Raw genomic sequence first — 19,059 nt, forward strand, 5'->3', positions numbered from 1 at the left:
TTCTAGGGTATTCCCATGCAAAAGAATGAAACTGTACATGTACAGTTTCACGCCATGTACAAAAATGAACCCAAAATGGATCAAAAACGAAAGACAAGACCTAAAGCTATAAAATGAGGTGTCCTTGCTATAGATCTTAGCAACTTTGGATCAGCCAATGATTTCTTAGATACTATGCAAAAAAGTGTGAGAAAAATTAATAATTTGGACTTCAAAATGTAAAACTTTTGTGTGTCAAAAGACACTATCAAGAAAGTAAAAAGAGGGACGCCTGGGTGGCTCAGTCAGTTAAGTGTCCGACTTCAGCTCAGGTCATGATCTCACAGTTCACGGGTTCGAGCCTGACATCAGGTTCTGTGCTGACGGCTCAGAGCCTGGACCCTGCTTCGGATTCTGTGTCTCCCTCTCTCTCTCTGCCCCTCTCCCACTCGTGCTCTGTCTCTCTCTCTCTCTCAAAAGTAAATCAACATTAGAAAAATTATATTAAAATAAAGTAAAAAGATAACTCACAGAAAGGGAGAAAATTCTTGTAAATCAAACATGACAAAAGTCTAGTATCCAAAGTATATATTTAAAAAATCTTGCAACCCAACATAAAAAGATAAAATGCCCAAGTTTAAAATAAGGCAAAGATTTGAAGAGACATTTCTCTAAACAAGATCTACGAATAGCCAATAGACACGTAAAAAGATGCTCAACTTTATTAGGCATTAGTGACGTGCAAGTCAAAACCAGAATGAGATACCACCTTACACCCATTAGGATGTCTACAGCTAAAAAGGCAAATAAACAAACAAACAGAAGGTAACAGGTGCTGGTGACAATGTGGAGATATCCGAAGCCTCGTACATTCCCGTTCGGCATGCAAAAGTTCTCGGCACTGTAAAAAACAGTTTGGCATATCCCCAAAATGTCAAACACAGAGTTACCACATGACCTAGCAAATCTGCCTCAAACGGAACATTAAGTACAAGGTTATACCGACACCCGTATGGCTGCTGGCTGAGGAGTAGGAGAGCCGGTTTCTGCCAGTGTGTGCTCAAGAACAAAACCTTTCTTATCAGCTGATGGGTAAAATTGGACTCTGATCCTGGAGGAGTTAGGGAGTGAGTCTGTGACCCTGGGTCTATGGTGCAACAGACAGGGAAAAGGACCTGGGAAGTAGAGATCGCCCCAAAGTAGACTGAGTCTCAAAATCATGGTACTGGAGTAGTCTGTAAGACAGGAAAAAGGACTACCAGCCCCTGCTGGGAGAATCCCTTAAGGGAGAAGCAGGGTAGAATCGTAGAGTTCCCCATAGCAAAGATGATGCAGATTGCAATGGTAAGTCCCCTTTTCCTTTGGCATGACTCTGGGCCAGATGCTTTAGTTAAAACGTCATGAGTGTTGGATAGAGTGAGATCTCCAGGGTTTGGGGCTTGGGCGGTTATGGCCATACCCTCTCCTAGCGCCATACCCTCTCCGAGAGGACCAAAGCCCAATGTCTGGAATGGAAGGAACACTTCTCTCAGCATAGCTGGCTTTTCCTTGACTGTGTTGGCCACAGCATAATGGATAGAGCCCTCATGGCTCGAAGACAACTCTACGGGATGTGCTTGGAGTATCTGAGACACCGAAAGACTTTGGAGTCTGGTCAGGTCTTACACCGACCTTTATGAATTATTGCAAGAGAATTCTGAGGCCTCACCTGATACTTGCACCTCAAACTCAAATTACAGGAAGGAAAGACTTTTTTCCACTCTTTCGTATTTGCTGAGGGTTGTGCAAAGAGCGTACGTCTACAAATGAAGCAGATCGTCTAGAAGGCAGAGACCACTAGAGGCAGATCTGTCCGTTATTCCACACATGCATTTCCCAAGATGATAAACGGGGTGGTCTGTGACCAAAGGATTCTAAAGTCAAGATTGGACAAGATTGGGTTAAACAATGTTATGTTGGTTTCTCTCTGTACGTCATAAATCTCCCAGAAGGGCTCGTCATGGACAAGTCTTTTGTGAGGCATCTAATTAGAGAAAGTTCCATGGAACACATTGGTAGGAAACCTTACAAAGTAAAAAGGAATTTCACTGACTTTAAAAGACTTCTAGCGGAAAAGAAAAATACACTATTATCCCTGGTATCAATTTCTCTGAAGGTCCTTACTTTGTAGAGTCCTTCCAGCCTAAAATGGACAAGCTACTCTAGGGACTTGATAACCTTCAATCAAGATAAGATTTTCCCTGGTGTAAGTAAATCCCTTTAAGGCATGCTTTATTGTTCTTATTCCATCAGTAGAAATGAATTAGAACACGTCAGCACCTTCGTATATTGGAAACAGCCCCTAGAGCCCATTCTGCCCATACGATTTTTCCAGCAAATAAGTAAAAAACAAATGCATGGAATTTATGTGTCTAACTAATGCAGTAGAAACCCAGCTCAGTCACTGCACAGTAACAGTAAGAGGTTTAGACTGTACGCATGTAAGTGATGTAAGTCAATGGAACAATGGAAGGACCACCAGGATTAAACGAGGAAAATAGTGCAACTCGACTAGATGAAAGGAATTTGCTGAGCTTATAAATAGTACTTCGGTTTTTTGTCTTTTCTCTTTACATATAATTTATTGTCAAATTGGCCAACATGCAGTGTCTACAGTGTGCTCTTGGTTTTTGGGGTAGATTCCCGTGGTTCATCGCTTACCTACAACACCCAGTGCCCATCCCAGCAAGTGCCCTCCTCAAAGCCCATCACCCCTTTTCCCCTCTCCCTCACCCCCCATCAGCCCTCAGTTTGTTCTCTGTGTTTAAGAGCCCCTTTTGGTTTGCCTCCGTCCCTCTCTGTTCATCACTATTTCTTTTTTTGCCCCCTCCCCTCCCCTCCCCCACGGTCTTCTGTTAAGTTGCTCAAGATCCACAGATGAGTGAAAACATGGGATATCTGTCCTTCTCTGACTGACTTTACAAATAGTACTTTGAACTAAAATACACTGTCTGAGCACCTAGTAGGGTCTTAAAAAAGAAAGAATGAATGAACAGCTGAATAGAGTAAGGAAAAAAAATGCCCTGGGAGTTTTGTATTCCCTGCAAAGCAATCACATGACTTTTTCAAAAAGCGTATGCAATGGAGTCAGACACAAAGCGTATGCAGTGGGCGTGGCATTGTTTTTAGCAGACGACTTTTATATATATTCTCTCATTGGTTTTGCACAACAATCCCGTGAAGGAGGAAGAGAGGGTTTAATTACTCCCATGTGGCAGATGCATTGTTTTGCCAGTTAAACAGCTGGGTGGTGCCAGGAACAGAGCAAGGCTCTAAGGGTGGAACAGAATGGCCCCGGCCTCTGCCCTCACAGAAGACAGACTAACGGGGAAGGCAGATATCCCATGAATGACCAATGGAGAGTCTCAGAAGGTTGCAGCAGATGCGAAGAGACCTACAAATAAGGAAACAGAACCCAGAGGGGATTAAATGGTTTACACAGGGTCAAATGGTAGCGGGTTTGGCTTTAGACATATCATCAGAGCCCATATCTTCCCACTCTGGACAGAACACGGTGCAGACCAAGGAAAGCAATCACACCCACTGTGTCCTAGCCCGGTCACGCCATTTTAGGCATTTCTAAAAAAAGAAACATTGACAAAGGAGGAGCTTACCGAGAAAACCAGCAGGGTAATAAGAGGGTACAAGTTATCTCTTTTAAGGAAAAGTTAGAAAACTGGGTCTGTTTTGCTTAAAAAAAAAACTGTTAAGAACGAGTACTAGGATAGGCTCATAACACGCAAACATTTGCAGGGTTATCATGTGGACGAAGGGGCAGACGTGAGCTTGAGGAGCTGAAGATCAGTCCAAGTGCCCTGTAAGGCAGATGTGCCCATCAGGGTTCAAATAAAAATGCTTAGGTGGCAGGGTGAGACGACAGGATCCCTAAGGGACCACCCACATGCACTTTGGGAGCATGAGAACGTTGTAGTTCAGTGTATGAACTGGGGGTTCATCAGACGGTTCAAAGCAAGCTCCCTGCCATGACCGCCATCACTTACTAGCTGTGTTCCCTTGGACAAGTTACCTAATCTTCCTGATCTCAGTTTCCTTACCTGTGAACAGGAAATAATGGAACGTGTCTCAGGTGTCGGTTGTAGCATTTAGTAAGGTAAGGCATATAAGCCTATTTCTTTCAGTGCCTGGCCATGGGTAAATACCAATTAAATAAGTGACTATCCATTTAATGAATGGATTGTGAATGAATCAAGTACTCAAGAAACAGCATCAGGAGTGTTAGCTGGCCGTAGTCCAACTAAAACAACCTGACCTGCGGGTCTGACGATGAACTGACAGATGTGTGACTCTGTCCCCAGTGAGCTTTGCAAATAGACAGCGTTTCTACTCTCTACTTACGACATCAATTCCTGTGCTGGATAAAACTTGGACCGAATGTCCTCAAAACTCCTCCCCAGTTCTTAAATACCATGAGAGTAAGAACCATCAAGCGGTCTTATTGTACAAGTCAGGAAGTTTCCATTCCTCTGGGGCAGCAGGAAAGGTCACGGAACTGGAATCGTGAAGCAGTTTCTTTCTAGAAAAGGAATGAAAAGTCCTTCCCCCACTCCCTACACCAGCCTGTTATTTACGACAACATAAGAGCATTTTGGGGTTTTTGTACCTTTCTCTAAAAGAACATGGGAAACTGTCTCTTCAATTCCCAGAATGTTCATACACGATTTCTTTTTGCCTGTTCCCCCTGCCCACCCCCCCCCCACTCGGGACTCCCAAAGAAATACACCCAGGGACAGCAAGAAGCTTCATGGTATGAATTATGGTCTTTTACGATATCTGGGTTTTTTCCAGCTCTGCTTTGCATCTTTGACCTCCCTGTGAAAAACAGAAACTCCTTGTTTCTAGTGAGATGTGGAGAGATAGGTTTCCAGATGGTGCCATCTCCTGGTCAAATACAGAAACCAACGTTGCCCGTTCCTTCCCGCTGTTCACACAGCACGAAGCCTACTCCACGAGGGAAGTCAGACAGGAAATGCTTATCTCCCTAGAATTTGATTCTGGCCTCTTGGGTGATGACAGCTTGAACTGTATTCCAATTAAGCCATGGGACAGTTTTCAAAAGTTCAGTGCTTATTTATTTGGAAGTACATGTTCCTACTGAAAAATAACTACCCATTAAATTCAGAGGTAGGTTCAACCTCTGGAAAGGGAAATTGAATGGGGACTCTTCTAAAATGCTCTCGGCTGCCAACGTCATCAGATGTATAAGCCATTTGTTTTTGGCTTATACACTCAAAACCACTGTTGTGTGTCCCTGAGAAGGAGAGATCCAGGGATCTGGGATCCAGAATCTGAAATTCCTCATCTATTTACAGGCATACCTTGTTTTATTACGCTTTAGTTTATTGCACTTTGGCAGACAGGGCATTTTTTACAAATTGCAAGTTTGTGGCAACCCTACATTGTCTACGTTTATTGGTGACATTTCTCCAATAGCGTCTGCTCACTTCATGTCTCTGTGTCATATTTTGGTAATTCTCGCAACATCTCAAATTTTTCATCATTATAATATTTGTTTTGGTGATCTGTAATCAGTGATTACAGCTGACTGAAAGCTCAGATAGTTAGCCTTTTTCGGCAATAAAGTATTTTTTCATGAAAACATGCGCATTGGGGGGCGCCTAGGTGCCTCAGTTGGGTATGTCCGACTCTTGATTTCGGCTCAGGTCATGATCTCACGGTTTGTGGGATCGAGCCCCACGTTGGGCTCTGTGCTGACAGTGTGGAGCCTGCTTGGGATTCTCTCTCTCCCCCTCTCTGCCCCTCCCCTGGTTGCATGCATGCTCTCTCTCTCTCAAAATAAATAAACTATAAATAAATAAATAAATAAATAAATAAATAAATAAATAACAAGTGCATTTTTTTTTTAAGACATAATGCTATTTACACTTAATAGGCTACAGTATAGTGTAAACATAACTTTCATGCACTGGGAAACAAAAATACTCATTTGACTCACTTTATTGCGATTTCTATTATGACTGAAGGTTGACCCAGGACACACGCAGAAGAGCCATTCTAGAGAAAATCCGTCATTTACCACCACAACCTTTGGGTCCAAACCCCTATGTAAAACCCTTCATACATAGGAACCACCAGGACTCCATTTGTGCCTCTGCCCTGAGCCCAAAAGTCAGAAGATCGAATGACCTCTTTGGACTCACATCTTAATTCAAGCCAATGTGCGTGGGGAGAAGGCAAGGAAAGATGAACCCGGGTGAAAGGGTCCCCAAAATAACCAAGTTTCTTCCTGAAGTTGAAAAAATCTAGATTAAATCATCTGTTCCGGCCTTCCCAGGGTGGAACAGAGGCGAGAGAAGGCAGGTTTAGCCAGGAGGGAGACATCTCTGTGTCCAGAAGTTTTCTCGAGCTTCCTGGAAGACCAAATCCTTGAGGAGTCAAGCCCAGGACTTTGCATCCTGAGACACTATATGAGGGGCTCCCGGATCGGAGCCCCTGCAAACCAGCCCCGGGATGCCCCCAGAACTCCCCGTGCGGTGCGCATCTTGATGGAGCGAAGGAAAGAAGGATGCTTGAACATGCCTCATTCTCTCCTGGGACCAGCAGCTTTCGCCAGAACAAAAGTCACAGCACGTTTTGAATCTGAAATAGGTTGGACTTGGAAGGCACACTTACAGCTGACGCTGGAAAGTGGTGTCTTTCGAACGGCTGGAACCTCACGATCCGTCAGGCTGTCCTGGCATCCAGAGCTGATACGAAGCCCACGCTTGCAAACATGGCTGAGATCTGGGGGTGGGGGGGACAAATATTTCAGCAAATAGCAGCATGAATGAGTTATTCTCCATGAAACATATCACTACGGATGCTTTCAAAAGGAGCATACTTAAGGGGAGCCTGGTGGCTCAGTCGGTTGAGCGTCCGACTTCGGCTCAGGTCATGACCGTGCGGTTCGTGAGTTCGAGCTCCGCGTCGGGCTCTGTGCTGACAGCTCAGGGCCTGGAGCCTGCTTGGGATTCGGTGTCTCCCTCTGTCTCTGCCCCTGCCCTGCTCACGCTCTGTCTGTCTCTGTCTCTGTCTCAAAAATAAATTAACATTTTTTTTTCAACGTTTATTTATTTTTGGGACAGAGAGAGAGACAGAGCATGAACGGGGGAGGGGCAGAGAGAGAGGGAGACACAGAATCGGAAACAGGCTCCAGGCTCCGAGCCATCAGCCCAGAGCCCGACGCGGGGCTCGAACTCCCGGACCGCGAGATCGTGACCTGGCTGAAGTCGGACGCTTAACCGACTGCGCCACCCAGGCGCCCCAATTAACATTTTTTTAAAGAGGAGCATAGGGGCTCAGGAAAGGGACCACCACGCAGTTGCCATGGGACAATGAAAACAACTCTATGATCGGAGAGCAGAAAGGAGAGACTCAACCAATGGGTCGGTGAGTTGCTGAAGACACATCTCTGTTATTCCACTAAGCTCTGCCCGTAAAACTCCCCGGGTTCCAGGAAATGACAGCACAGCTTGTAGCTATGACAACAACAATAACACAATCCACGTCCCTGTCAACAATTTAGGATGTGATTCCACCAAGTGGTTTGTGCAGGGCTGCTTCTAACGTGAGTGTTGGAACATTCTGGCTCCACTAAAGCCCCTACGATTCTTGCACTAGAGATTGCTCTTCCGAAAAGGATTGGATCTCGACTTCTTCTGCGTAAAATGACACGGGTTGGGGTGGCTCACAAAGTCCCCTCCAGCCTTAAGAGTTCTTAACGCAAGGGAACAGTGAAAAAGAGATCTGTCATGGTGTCCTCTTTGCTGCCTTTCTGAGAAATTTAAATTTGTACGGAAACCTTTGTATGTTTTCCGTACTAGACATAAGTACTTTTTATTTCTGAGTTCCCAGCATAGGGTATTGGGTTTCCTGGTTGGGTGGGGGAGGGAGAAGGACATTCCACCATCATTGTCTGGGGATTTGCAAATGGGTTTCCCTGTCTGAACCTGCTGAGGGTTAAGCAAATCTCCCCGGAGAAATGCAATTTGCTTTGCCTCTCGAGCACTACATCATAAAGTGGTCACTTTCCCCTTTCCACTTGACCTTCGTCTCCCACAGAGACTTCCTGTGGATTTGGTTCCCTGGATTTTGCTCCTTTAAACAAAAACAAAAACGAAAAACAAACAACAAAAGGGATTAAACACCATGCCCTGAATACCTACTCTGGGTTTCTTAAACGTTCGCAATTGCACTAGACGCCAATGACGGCCGTCATTTAGTTCTTTCCCACTCTACTCTGGGAAGATCTGCATGGTTGCAGTCAAATGGGTATCCATGGTCACTTCTGCCCACACTGACCCAAAGATTGGGTGATTTCTGATCACAAACTGCTACTACCACGCAGCAAGACAAAATAAGAAACCTAAGTGGGCAGGGAGGAGGGGGTGAGTCCCGTTCCCACCCACCCCCACCCCCATCTCCAGGTACCTGTGTAATTATAAATATTCTAGAGGGTCAATGCGTTCATCTCACTGATGATGCCTTTGCTGGTGTTTTTCTTCGTGTAGCTGTGATTAAGGTGAAGAACAAAGCCTCAGAGGAGTTAAACATCTGTCATTTGCAGGGCGTGGAGGCTCTGTTTGCTTTTCTCTTTAGGATTCTGAAATCAAACAAACAAATAAAACAAGCCCAGGGTCCAGAAGCTGAGGGGATGCCCTGGGACAAGATTGCCGCAAGTAAACTTGTCACATCATCCCCCTAGGATGTGGACTCTCCAGGGGTTCCAGAGGTGCTCTGTCTCACCTAACTTGGCACAAAGTATGGGGATCCGAAGTATGGGGATCGCCAGTGTTCCTTTTCAACAAGGTATTCATTCTCCCCAAGATTTAAAATCTAACCTTCTGTTGGCATATGGAGTATGGGGCAGGCACCCTGCGGAACGGAAGAGAACTCTGGCCCAGGGAACTTTGTCGTCGTTGCTTGGCCTTATGAGAATTTGAGTTCCCAGCTCTCTCTCTCTCATCTTCTTCCTACGGCGTGTCTATCATTTCTCATCCTCCCCGTGTTCATTCTGTCCCATTCTTCTTTAAGAAGAAGCCTCAACTCCAGCCGAGGAACATAAAGGAACCAATTCTGACAATAATCAAGTGTATCATCAACGATTTCTCCCTTCCAGGGGGCATTTGCGGTCACGCCTGGACCCGGAAGTTTTTCTCAATCTCCTTGGCTGTAACTACTTTGCCTTTTTGACGCGTTTGAAATAGTATAGACATCGTAGGCAAGGAGAAATGTTGCCCTCTCCGGGGCGTGTGAATCTCAGGGTCTTCTAGGCTATCCTTCATAAGCATATTCCTCTCTTATGGATTGTTCATTCTTGTCTTTGACTTTGAAGCTAATGCAGCCGGTGACAGTCTTATTGACTAGAATGACTTCTGCACACATTTATTGCTCAAGTGGAAAAGGAGAGACTTTTTTCAGTTGATTTATTTACTTTTGAGAGGCAGAGAGAGAATCCCAAGCTGGCTCCTTGCTGTCAGTACAGAGCCCGATACAGGGCTCGAACTCACAAACTGTGAGACCACGACCCCAGTGGAAACCAAGTGGCAGACGCTTACCTGAATGAACCACCCAAGTGCCCCAAGGAGAGACATTCTTAAACTCCCTTTCTTTCTGCAAAATAAAATGCTGATCGACACAGTTTCCCAAATCAGGTGGGCCTGAGAATGTTTGGGGCCCCTTGGTATTATGGGGGAGGCATGGGAATCTCAATCTCCATTATTAAGCTTGCTCTCTTAACCCTCCTGCCTTTTTTTTTTTTTTTTTTTTTTTTTTTAAAGCAGGGAGTTTTTAGTTCTGTTAACAGAAACAGAAGGACATCTGGTCACATATCAATCTCAAGACTCCTCTGTCGATTGGTAATTAATGGGCTTTTGCAAACAGAAGGTTTTCCTTCACCTGCCTGGTTTCTTCTTCAGCTGTCGACCTTTTCAAGCTGGGGCTCTGTCACTCACTACCTGTCTTCCGCTACACATATGACAGATAGCCCCTCTCTTCGGGTTCTGACCTCAGCTTCCGGAGGCCGGGGTACTTTTCATTCTCTCTTCCCAGCAGATGGGAGCCTCTTCATCGTGTCCGGTTCTTCCTTACTCCTTCCTTACCTGCAAAGCCTGCAGGAAGAAAATCAATGAGCTGATGAACGGGGATGCTTAGGAAGGCGTTTCGGAAATCACATCCTGGTTCACAGGCTCCCCGGGCAGAGCAATGTCAGCGGGAAGAGGAAAGGCACACAAGGCAGGCATTTTCCACACACAGCCCACAAACACCCAGGGACAGGGGCAGCTTCGAGCTTCCAAAGACAGGGAAGGTCGGGAGACCCCGTGGATGTTCCTGAAGGCAGTTCTGCATGGCAGTGCCACACGGTCATTCCCTTTCTGACTCAGGCAGTGTTTTCACGGCGGAAACGGCCAGGGAGAAGCCAGAGAATTGGGAAAGGGAGGATGGTTCTCTCTCTGAAAGACAACGGTGCTAATGTAAGTTTCGAACAGAGAGCCAAATGGAAAAGTCTGACAAATACAGAAGAGCCAAGAATGGCCCTAAGAAAAGGATTTGAGCGTAAGGCTGTGTGCAATCCCCAGTCTGGAAACAGGGGAAGAGAGAGACATATGTGTTCATCCCTGAGTCTCTGATGGTCAGTCTGGGTCCTCTGCCCAGGCAGGACCGGGGTTGTGCTAATAATTGTAACCAAAAACACACTATTGTTTTTGCAAGTTTTATTCTTTCTTTAAAACACAGAAAGTAGGGGCGTCTGGGTGACTTAGTCTGTTGAACATCCGACTTCATCTCAGGTCATGATTCTCACAGTCTGGGGGTTCAAGCCCCGTGTCGACCTGTCTGCTGTCAGCATGGAGCCCACTTCAGATCTGCCCCTCCCCACTCCCCTCCCCTCTCAAAAATAAGTAAACATAAAAAACCTGCACCAAGCAAGTGTTAATAACTACATTTGTTATATTTATCCTTTATATTTTAATAAACTCAATGGCTTATTCTTTAGTTGCCATATAGACTGAATGTTTGTGTCCTCCTGAAAATCATGTGTGACATCCCATTGCCTGATATGATGGGAGTAGGGGGTGGGCCCTTGGGAGGTATTTAGATCATGAGGGTGCAGCCCTTGCATGGGGCGCCTGGGTGGCTCAGTCAGTTGCGTGTCCGACTTCGGCTCGGTCATGATCTCACGTTTTGTGGGTTCGAGCCTTGCATCAGGCTCTGTGCTGACAGCTCAGAGCCTGGAGCCTGCTTTGGATTCTGTGTCTCCCTCTCTCTCTAAAATAAATAAACATAAAAAAGAAAAAGAGAAAAGAACCCCAGAGAGCTCCCTCGCCCCTTCTGCCATGTGAGGCCACACAGCAAGAAGACAGCCATCTGTGAACACAGAAGAGGACCCTGGCCGGGCACCGAGTCTGCTGGCACCTTGATCTTTGAGTTCCCGGCCTCCAGAACCCTGAGAAATCAATCTCTGCGGTGTATAAGCCTCCCAGTCTGTGGTAGTCTGTTGTAGGAATCTGAGCAGACTAAGAGCATCGTATCTTAATGGCAGTCACCCAAGGGAAGCTCTAGAAGCCCTACAGACCTACCCCAAGCCCTGGGTAGCCGGTAGCACCGACCCACATTACCAGTGGTAACCATGAGCACGCTCGTTCTAAACTGGCATCCCGGTGGGTCTTTAATATAGGAAGGCATCGCTTCCTGGAATGGAAATTCCCACCACATCTGCGGGAACGCGTGCGTCTTAGTAACGACGTAACTACAGGTGTCACTACGGGCAGTTCGGAAAGGCTTCCTGCAACTTCGTGGGCTAGTCATGCACCCTCAACCCTATCACGCGACCGTTAAACCCCATAGTCACAGAAACCTAAGAGAATTTTTAAATGCCAGGCCACCAAAATCCTCATCAATGCTACCAGCCTACACGAGTGGAAGCAGATAACGGTTCAGGACACGCTGCGCTACCTCGCTTATTAATTCGCCAGGGCTGCCGTGGGGAAGGATCACCCACCGGGTGGCTCAACCGACCAAAATGTAACTCGCTCACGATTCTGGCGGCCGGAAGTCTGCGATCAAGGCGTAGGCAGAGGCAGTTAATTCCGAAGCCTCTCTCCTTGGCTTCCTTGACGTCTTCTTCTTCCCTGTCCTCACACAGCCTTCCCCCTGCGTCCGTCTGTGTCCTCACCCCCTCTTCTTCCAAGGACACCAGTCATCGAGTTAGGACCCACCGTAATGACCTCGTGGCAAGCTGACCACCTCTTTAAAGGCCTCGTCAGCCTGCAGTCACACTCTGCTGTATCCGGAGGGGGGTGGGTCAGGATTTCAACATAAGAATTTGGGGGGACACGATTCGGGGAGGAGTTTAGAAACTAGCAGGCGACTCTGCTAATTATTTCTACTTCTATTTCTAATTAGATCTAACGATGATCCGTAGAAAGGTTGTAACTTCCGCCTTCTCTCTTAGCTGATCCTGTGGGACTTTCCGGCCTGGCCAGAGAGCCCCAACTAGGATCCAATGTCTTCTTTTTCTCTCTCCAGTAAGAACCAACCGTGGGACTCCTGTTCGTCTCCTGTCCCCCTCCTCTGCGCTGCCTGAGGTTCTCCACAGGAGGGATTCTCAGTGTTCAGGGCTGCAAATGCCTCATTTAAAAAGCATCATAGGAGGTAAAAACCCATCAAAACTGTAGACTCCTTTTCTCTTTCTTTCTTTCTTTCTTTTTTTTTTTTTTTAACAGTTGATGAGGTTTGGAGTGATGGGGGTTCTGGAGCCAAGGCCGAGAAAGAATTCTTGAGACGTCTTGGGCGCAAAAAAAGTGATTTTCTTAAAGCACAGGGAGGGACCCGGGCCAAGAAGAGCTTCCCCAGGACCCGAAGGAGAGACCGGTTATATACTTGGGACTTGGGGACTGGGGGAGATAAAGCCCTGAGGAAGTTTCTTAAAGAGATTTCCATATGTGAAGAGCTAACAGATTCCTGGAGGCTTAGCTATTGTCAAGCTAAGGTTGTTTTTCCCTCTAGGGAAGCATTAGCATTAAGACCGCAGGGAGCGCCTAGAGAAATGTCAGTTACACTCCGTATTTGCCAATGGGCTGCAGGTTATAAGGAAATGTTACCTGCCATTTCCTTCTGGCCTTGGTTCCCCACATCACTGAGGAGGAGAGGGTGATATCAGGGGCTCCAGGGAACTGAGTCTACAGGTTTCTGGAAATTAGGCTGTTGAGAAGATTGCCCTTTTCTTGTAATTTACTAAGGTATTCGTAAACTGATGGAGTCTAACATGACTGAATCTCCATCAGTTAACTATCTGTTTTTCCCCTTCTCTTTGTTCTTGGGCAGCTAGGAGTGCCTGGGGAATGTCACTTAACCAACCCACTGTCGTGGGGGGCGGGGGGGGGGGGAGGTGGGGGGGGATGTTGCTAGCTTGGGCTTTGCCCTCTGCTTGTCTCACGCTCCCTCATCAGAGTCCAATGGGAGAGTTCCCCGGGGTAACCAGTTCACTCGGTGGGATTGATGAGGGAGCATGCGACAGGCTGATGTGCATGTCCCCTGGTGGGATATGTGTGATACTCCTTGGACACTCCCGGCTACCCCAAAAAACAAGAAAGGGCAACAAAACCACTGGTTAAACAGAGAAGATTGCCCACCGGTTTACCAGATAAAGGCAATCCCATCAATGGCCTGAAGTCCAGGAACTCCCGACGGTCTTAACGCTAATGCTTTGCCAGAGGGAAAAACAACCTTAGCCTGACAACAGCTGGGGCTCCAGTAGCCTGAGTCCTCTTTAGCAGATGAAAATCCCACTGGAAACTCCCCCTGGGCTTTACCTCCCCCGAGTCCCAAATATATCACCTGTCTCTCCACAGGGTCCAGGCAGCTCTTCCTGCCCATGAGTCCTGTCCCCGTGGTCTACTAAAATCACCTTTTTGCACCAAAGACATCTTCAAGAATTCTCTCCTGGCCGCCAGCTCTGAGCCCCATGAACCCCGCCGTCACCGCAAAACCTCATCAATGATCTCACAGTTCGTGGGTTCGAGCCCCACGTCGGGTTCTGCACTGACAGCGTGGAGCCTGCTTGGGATTCTCTTTCTCTCCCTCTCTCTCTCTGCCCCTCCCCTGCTCACATGCTCTGTCTCTCTCTTTCTCAAAATAAATGAACGTAAAAAAAAAAAAAAGAATCTAATGCAATGTTACAAGGAATAACTAGAAATGGCAATGTATCTAAAGCGACCTGAGTGTTGCTGACTTCGTATGACAATGAAACAAGTGAAGAGCAATTCACACTGTTAATGTTAAAAAATACATTTTCCCGTCTTGCTAATGTTGCCATAGGGGCCAAGGGCAGGCTGCTCCAAGATGGGCCCCTTTGGCATAAAGATTATTTCAAGTTAAAGGTAAACAAAACCCATTGTGGCACTATATGCTAACTCATTTGGATGTAAATTAGAAAAATTAAATTAAAAAAAAAAGTAAACAAAACCCAGCAGGTGCAGGAAAAGCTCTCTGCTTCCCCCTCAACTGCCGAAATCTGCATTGGAAAGGAGAGCCTGTACCCGGAAGAGAGCTGTTAACTGAGACTCCCCTTTACCTAATGATTAATGAAGTTTTGGGGTGATGGGGGGGGTCCGGAGCTGATGGCCAAGAAAGAGTTCTTGAAGACGCCTTTGGTGCCAAAGGGTGATTTTATCAAAGTACGGGGACAGGACCCGTGGGCAGAAAGAGCTGCTCTGGGGTCGTGACGGGTAACTCACTACACGCCCTCAGGTTGGGAGGGGGTCAGGGATAGAGTAAGTCTCCAAGGTAGTTCGGAAGCAAGGTTTCCAGGACTTTGAGGGGCTAGCTGTTGCTAGGGAAACACCATTTATTACCTTTTAATAAAACCTCAGTCACGGGACCCTTCAGATGTATATGGGGTGGGGGGAGGGCATAAGCTTGGAGTCTGATTGCGGGCATATATCTCGGGGCAGTTGAGATAAAGGAAGTTTCCAAAGGAATTTTTATATGTCCAAGTAAATTTGCAGGATCCTCGAGGTTGGGATAATGTGAAGCTAAGATTCTTGTTTTGTCCCCCAGCAAAGCGTCCTCACGGAGGCAACCGAGCTCCCAGAGGGAGGTCACTCTGCCTGTTTCAAGGACTTGTCTGTCAATGGGCTGTAGGCAGTAAGGGAATTTAATTTTTCATTTGCCTTAGTTTCCCACATCACCGCGGGAAGCACTTAAACCCCTTTCCTTTGTTCTTGGGTAGCTGGGAGTGTCCGGGGAATGTCATACATATTCCCCTTGGTGGGGGGGGGGGGGTGCTATTAGCCTGTATTTTGCCCTCAGCTTGCCCCACGCTCCTTCATCATGGTGGTTAGTTTTATGTGTCAAATAATGCCCAGTTATTTAATCAAACACTGAGCTGGGTGTTGCTGTGAAGGTAACTTGGGGTGTGGTTAATATCCACCATCAGCTGACTTTAGGTAAGGGAGATCACCCTGGATAGTGTGGGTGGGCCTCGTCTAATCAGTTGAAGGCCTTAAGAAGAAATTTTGCCTCAAGACGGTAACATCAACTCCCGCCCGAGTTTGTAGGCTGCTGGCATTCCCTACACATTTCGAACCTACCATCCCCCACAACTGTGCGAGCTAAGTCCTTAAAGTCTTAGCAGGATACATACATATTCTATTGGTTGTCTTCCTCTGAACAATTGTGACCAATACACTACTTTTTTTTTTTTATGTTTATTTATTTTTGAGAGAGCACAAGCGATGGAGGGGCAGAGAGAGAGACAAGGAATTGGAAGCAGACTCGAGGCTCTGAGCTGTCAGCACAGAGCCCCACGTGGGGCTTGAACCCACAAACTGTGAGATCATGACCTGAGCCCAAGTCGGATGCTTAACCGACCGAGCCACCCGGGTGCCCCAATACACCACCTTTTGTTAAAAATATGGGGCGCCCGGGTGACTCGGTCGGTTAAGCGTCCAACTCTCCGTTTCGGCTCAGGTCATGATCTCGGGCTGTGTGCAGAGCCTGCTTGGGATTCTCCCTCTCTCTCCCCCTCTCTCTCTCTGCCCCTCCCCTACTCACGCTGTCACTGTCTCTCTCAAAATAAAGAAATACCTTTTTCAAAAAGTAGAAAAATAATTCAGGGTGTCACAGGGGTAAACCCAGGCCTTACTGGTCAGCTTGTTGCCAAAGGGAACCGATTCCCAACTCCGAATTTGCTAATCCCACCAGCAGGGCCTGCAGCGCTCACTTGCAACGCAAGGTGGCGCTCCTGCTCTGCTCAAAAAGGTCCGGCTTCTCCGCGGCCGCCGCGCCTCCCAGCCCTTCTCCCCTCAGATTCCAAGACAACCCGATGAGTCAGCAACGGGAATGAGGAATCGTAAAACCTGGACGAAGGATACTGCCTACGTGCCCAGTGTTCACAGGCTTGCCGTCACCACCAACTGGAAAAAAAAATAAATAAACTTTTTAGATGAGCCCTTTCCTGGAAGTCTGGTCCTTTGGGAGTGTTTAGCCGGCTCTACGCAAATAACCCCTTGGGCAAGTCCCATAACCGCCCCCCACCCCCAGGACCAGTGAACAGGAAGACCCCAGGGCTAATGCGTTGGCTGAAGGTCGGCTGGCCGTGACCACCTGCCACAGAAGAGAGGCCACCTGCTTATTCTAGGTTTTCTGTCTTTTCAAGTCTTTGGGATTGTCCTCTCCTCTGAGGACATAAGCCACTGTCCCCCAAGGGCGCAGCATGCCTATCTACCTGTGTGTGCACACGGGGCATGACTCTTCCCGATCCCCGGGTGTCAGCCCTCCCCTGTCCTGCCAGAGTACTCTGTCCCTGTCCTGCAAACCCCTCGGTTAACCCTGCTGGTGGTCAGGGCCCGATACCCTGTCATTAGGTCGTGTACTTGACCGCAGAGCTCAAAACATTTTCACAGCATAGGCTTGCTTAATCCTTACGGTATTTTGTAAGAAAAGTCTGAGATGACTTTACTGAAATTTCTGCTTCGTGTCTGTGTGGAAACGGAACTGGATACGTGCAGTGGTCCTGCAGGGGTCACCCAGGAATTCAGAATTCGAATCAGGGACAATTGGGGCGCCTGGGTGGCTCGGTCGGTTAAGCGTCCGACTTCGGCTCAGGTCATGATTTCACCATCCGTGAGTTCGAGCCCCGCGTCGGGCTCTGTGCTGACAGCTCGGAGCCCGGAGACTGCTTCGGATTCTGTGTCTCCCTCTCTCTCTGCCCCTTCCCTGCTCACACTCTGCCTCTCTCTCTCTCTCTCTCTCTCTCTCTCAAAAGATAAATAAACATTAAAAAAATTTTTTTAAAGAATCAGGGACAATTGACCTTCCATCAGGGGTGGCTGGCTTCTAAATCTCCTCCCCACCTCCGCCCCCCACTAATCCATTCCTCCTACACATGGGATATGTTTGCTTCTTATTTATACACAGTCACCTAAGTACACAAATCCATGCCTGTGTTTGTGCAGTTTGAAACAATGTGCCAATGATGGTGTGTTACCGATATAACCCCAAAATGGAAGCATCGCCTACCTTTTGCCTTAGAGCCTGACTTTTAAAACATACACACGGTCTCCCTCTTAGAGATGCACAATTCAGGATAGTAGATTTTGAGAAGCCCTGAAAAAGCCTGTAGAAAATAAACTGCTTCACTCTATTTAACTATGTATTTTCCACACTTGCATGAACATAGGTGACTTTTCGCGGTGCCCTTCCATAATTGCTGGAATAATATTCCCTGGAATGGCCTTTTGGAAATGCTGAAAACAATTATCATCTCTTTGCAGCATAGAGCTGGGAGTGTAGGGCAATGCCTCTCAACTGAGAGGAGTTCTAAAGTTCACAGAACTTGTTTTCTCAGAGTTGGTTGAATTTTTGGGGTCTCCTAGGGCATCTCGATGGTTGACAAAAGCCAAGGCCGGTGGCAGTTTTCCAAGACTGAGATTATGGAATGGGGTCGATTAAATAGTACTCTCTCCTACTTCCGATGGACCCATCCCATCCTTTCAAACAGCACAGGCATCTCTACTCAAGGCCATTCTGTTGGCATCACTGGGGACCTCCCTTTCCTAGTCTTTGGGCTGTGTATTTAGGCCACCTTCAGTCTCTTGCGAGACAAGTTGAAAGACAAATTGAGAACAAGGATATTCCTAAAAAACGGCTCAGTTCTGGGACGCCTGAGTGGCTCAGTCCATTGAGCATCTGACTTCGGCTCATGTCATGATCTCGCAGCTCGGGAGTTTGAGCCCCACATCGGGCTCTGTGCTGACAGCTCAGAGCCTGGAGCCTGCTTCGGATTCTGTGTGTCTCTCTCTCTCTCTCTCTCTCTCTCTCTCTCTGCCCCTCCTCTGCTCATGCTCTGTCTCTCTCTCTCAAAAGTATAAATAAACATTAAAGATAAATAAATAATAAACAAATAGATAAATAAGTAAACTGCTCAGTTCTTCGTGTCTCCCCAAACCAAAGCCATAACCCCGGGGAAGTCATCCTTTTTTCTGCAGTGATAAAGGCTAACTCTCCCTAAGAACACACCCTTCATCCCTTTGATTTGTCCAAAAGAGTGGGCAGCTTTGTACCAGATCCAGGCTTGTGACACTGTCCCTGCTAATCTTCCTAGTCCTAGGAGCTGGGACGGGGCACGTGCTTACGTGGACGCGTTTTGGTAGCCAGAGACCTCACGGCCATGCGTGTGTGTGAGTTTGCAAACTCTGTGGAAGTCTCCCGGCTCATCTCAGAAAAACATGCTGACTTAGAGGGATACATCTGCTGGGCAGCAGGGCCGTCCCATGCTGGACGTTTCTTTCTGGCTTCTCCAAGAGCCTTGAGAAGACCTGTCTTCGCTTCGGGGCTCGTGGAGACAACATTCATATGACGATAATACTCTTAGTTCTTCAAACAATTACACCTGTTAAGCCTGAAAGGCCGGGGGACCTCATAGGATCAGCCCTCAGCCCCTTTTCTGGTAGGAACTTGATTTCTTTTGATCAGATATATTCCTTGAACAATGAATAAATTCCCCAACTCTACCCCACCCCC

General features: G+C 47.2%; 1 long non-coding RNA gene across 14 annotated transcripts in view; it reads right to left on the bottom strand.

The window, feature by feature from the left end:
- Positions 1-3,140: 3,140 nt before the first annotated feature.
- LOC124513484 (uncharacterized) overlaps positions 3,141-19,059 on the bottom strand; it is a 41,129-nt gene continuing 25,210 nt past the window's right edge. For 9 of the 14 annotated variants that reach the window (XR_006962398.1, XR_006962407.1, XR_006962403.1 and 6 more), the window contains 3 exons: positions 16,259-16,451; positions 8,467-10,145; positions 5,979-6,780 (listed from right to left, as the gene is read on the bottom strand). This is a non-coding gene — a long non-coding RNA (uncharacterized LOC124513484). The other 5 variants (XR_006962402.1, XR_006962399.1, XR_006962410.1 and 2 more) reach the window with 4 other exon arrangements.

Source organism: Lynx rufus, unplaced genomic scaffold, assembly GCF_022079265.1.
Source record: "Lynx rufus isolate CCGP_SWC_20201006 ecotype Redwood Valley unplaced genomic scaffold, mLynRuf1.p SCAF_18, whole genome shotgun sequence".
Taxonomy (NCBI): domain Eukaryota; kingdom Metazoa; phylum Chordata; class Mammalia; order Carnivora; family Felidae; genus Lynx; species Lynx rufus.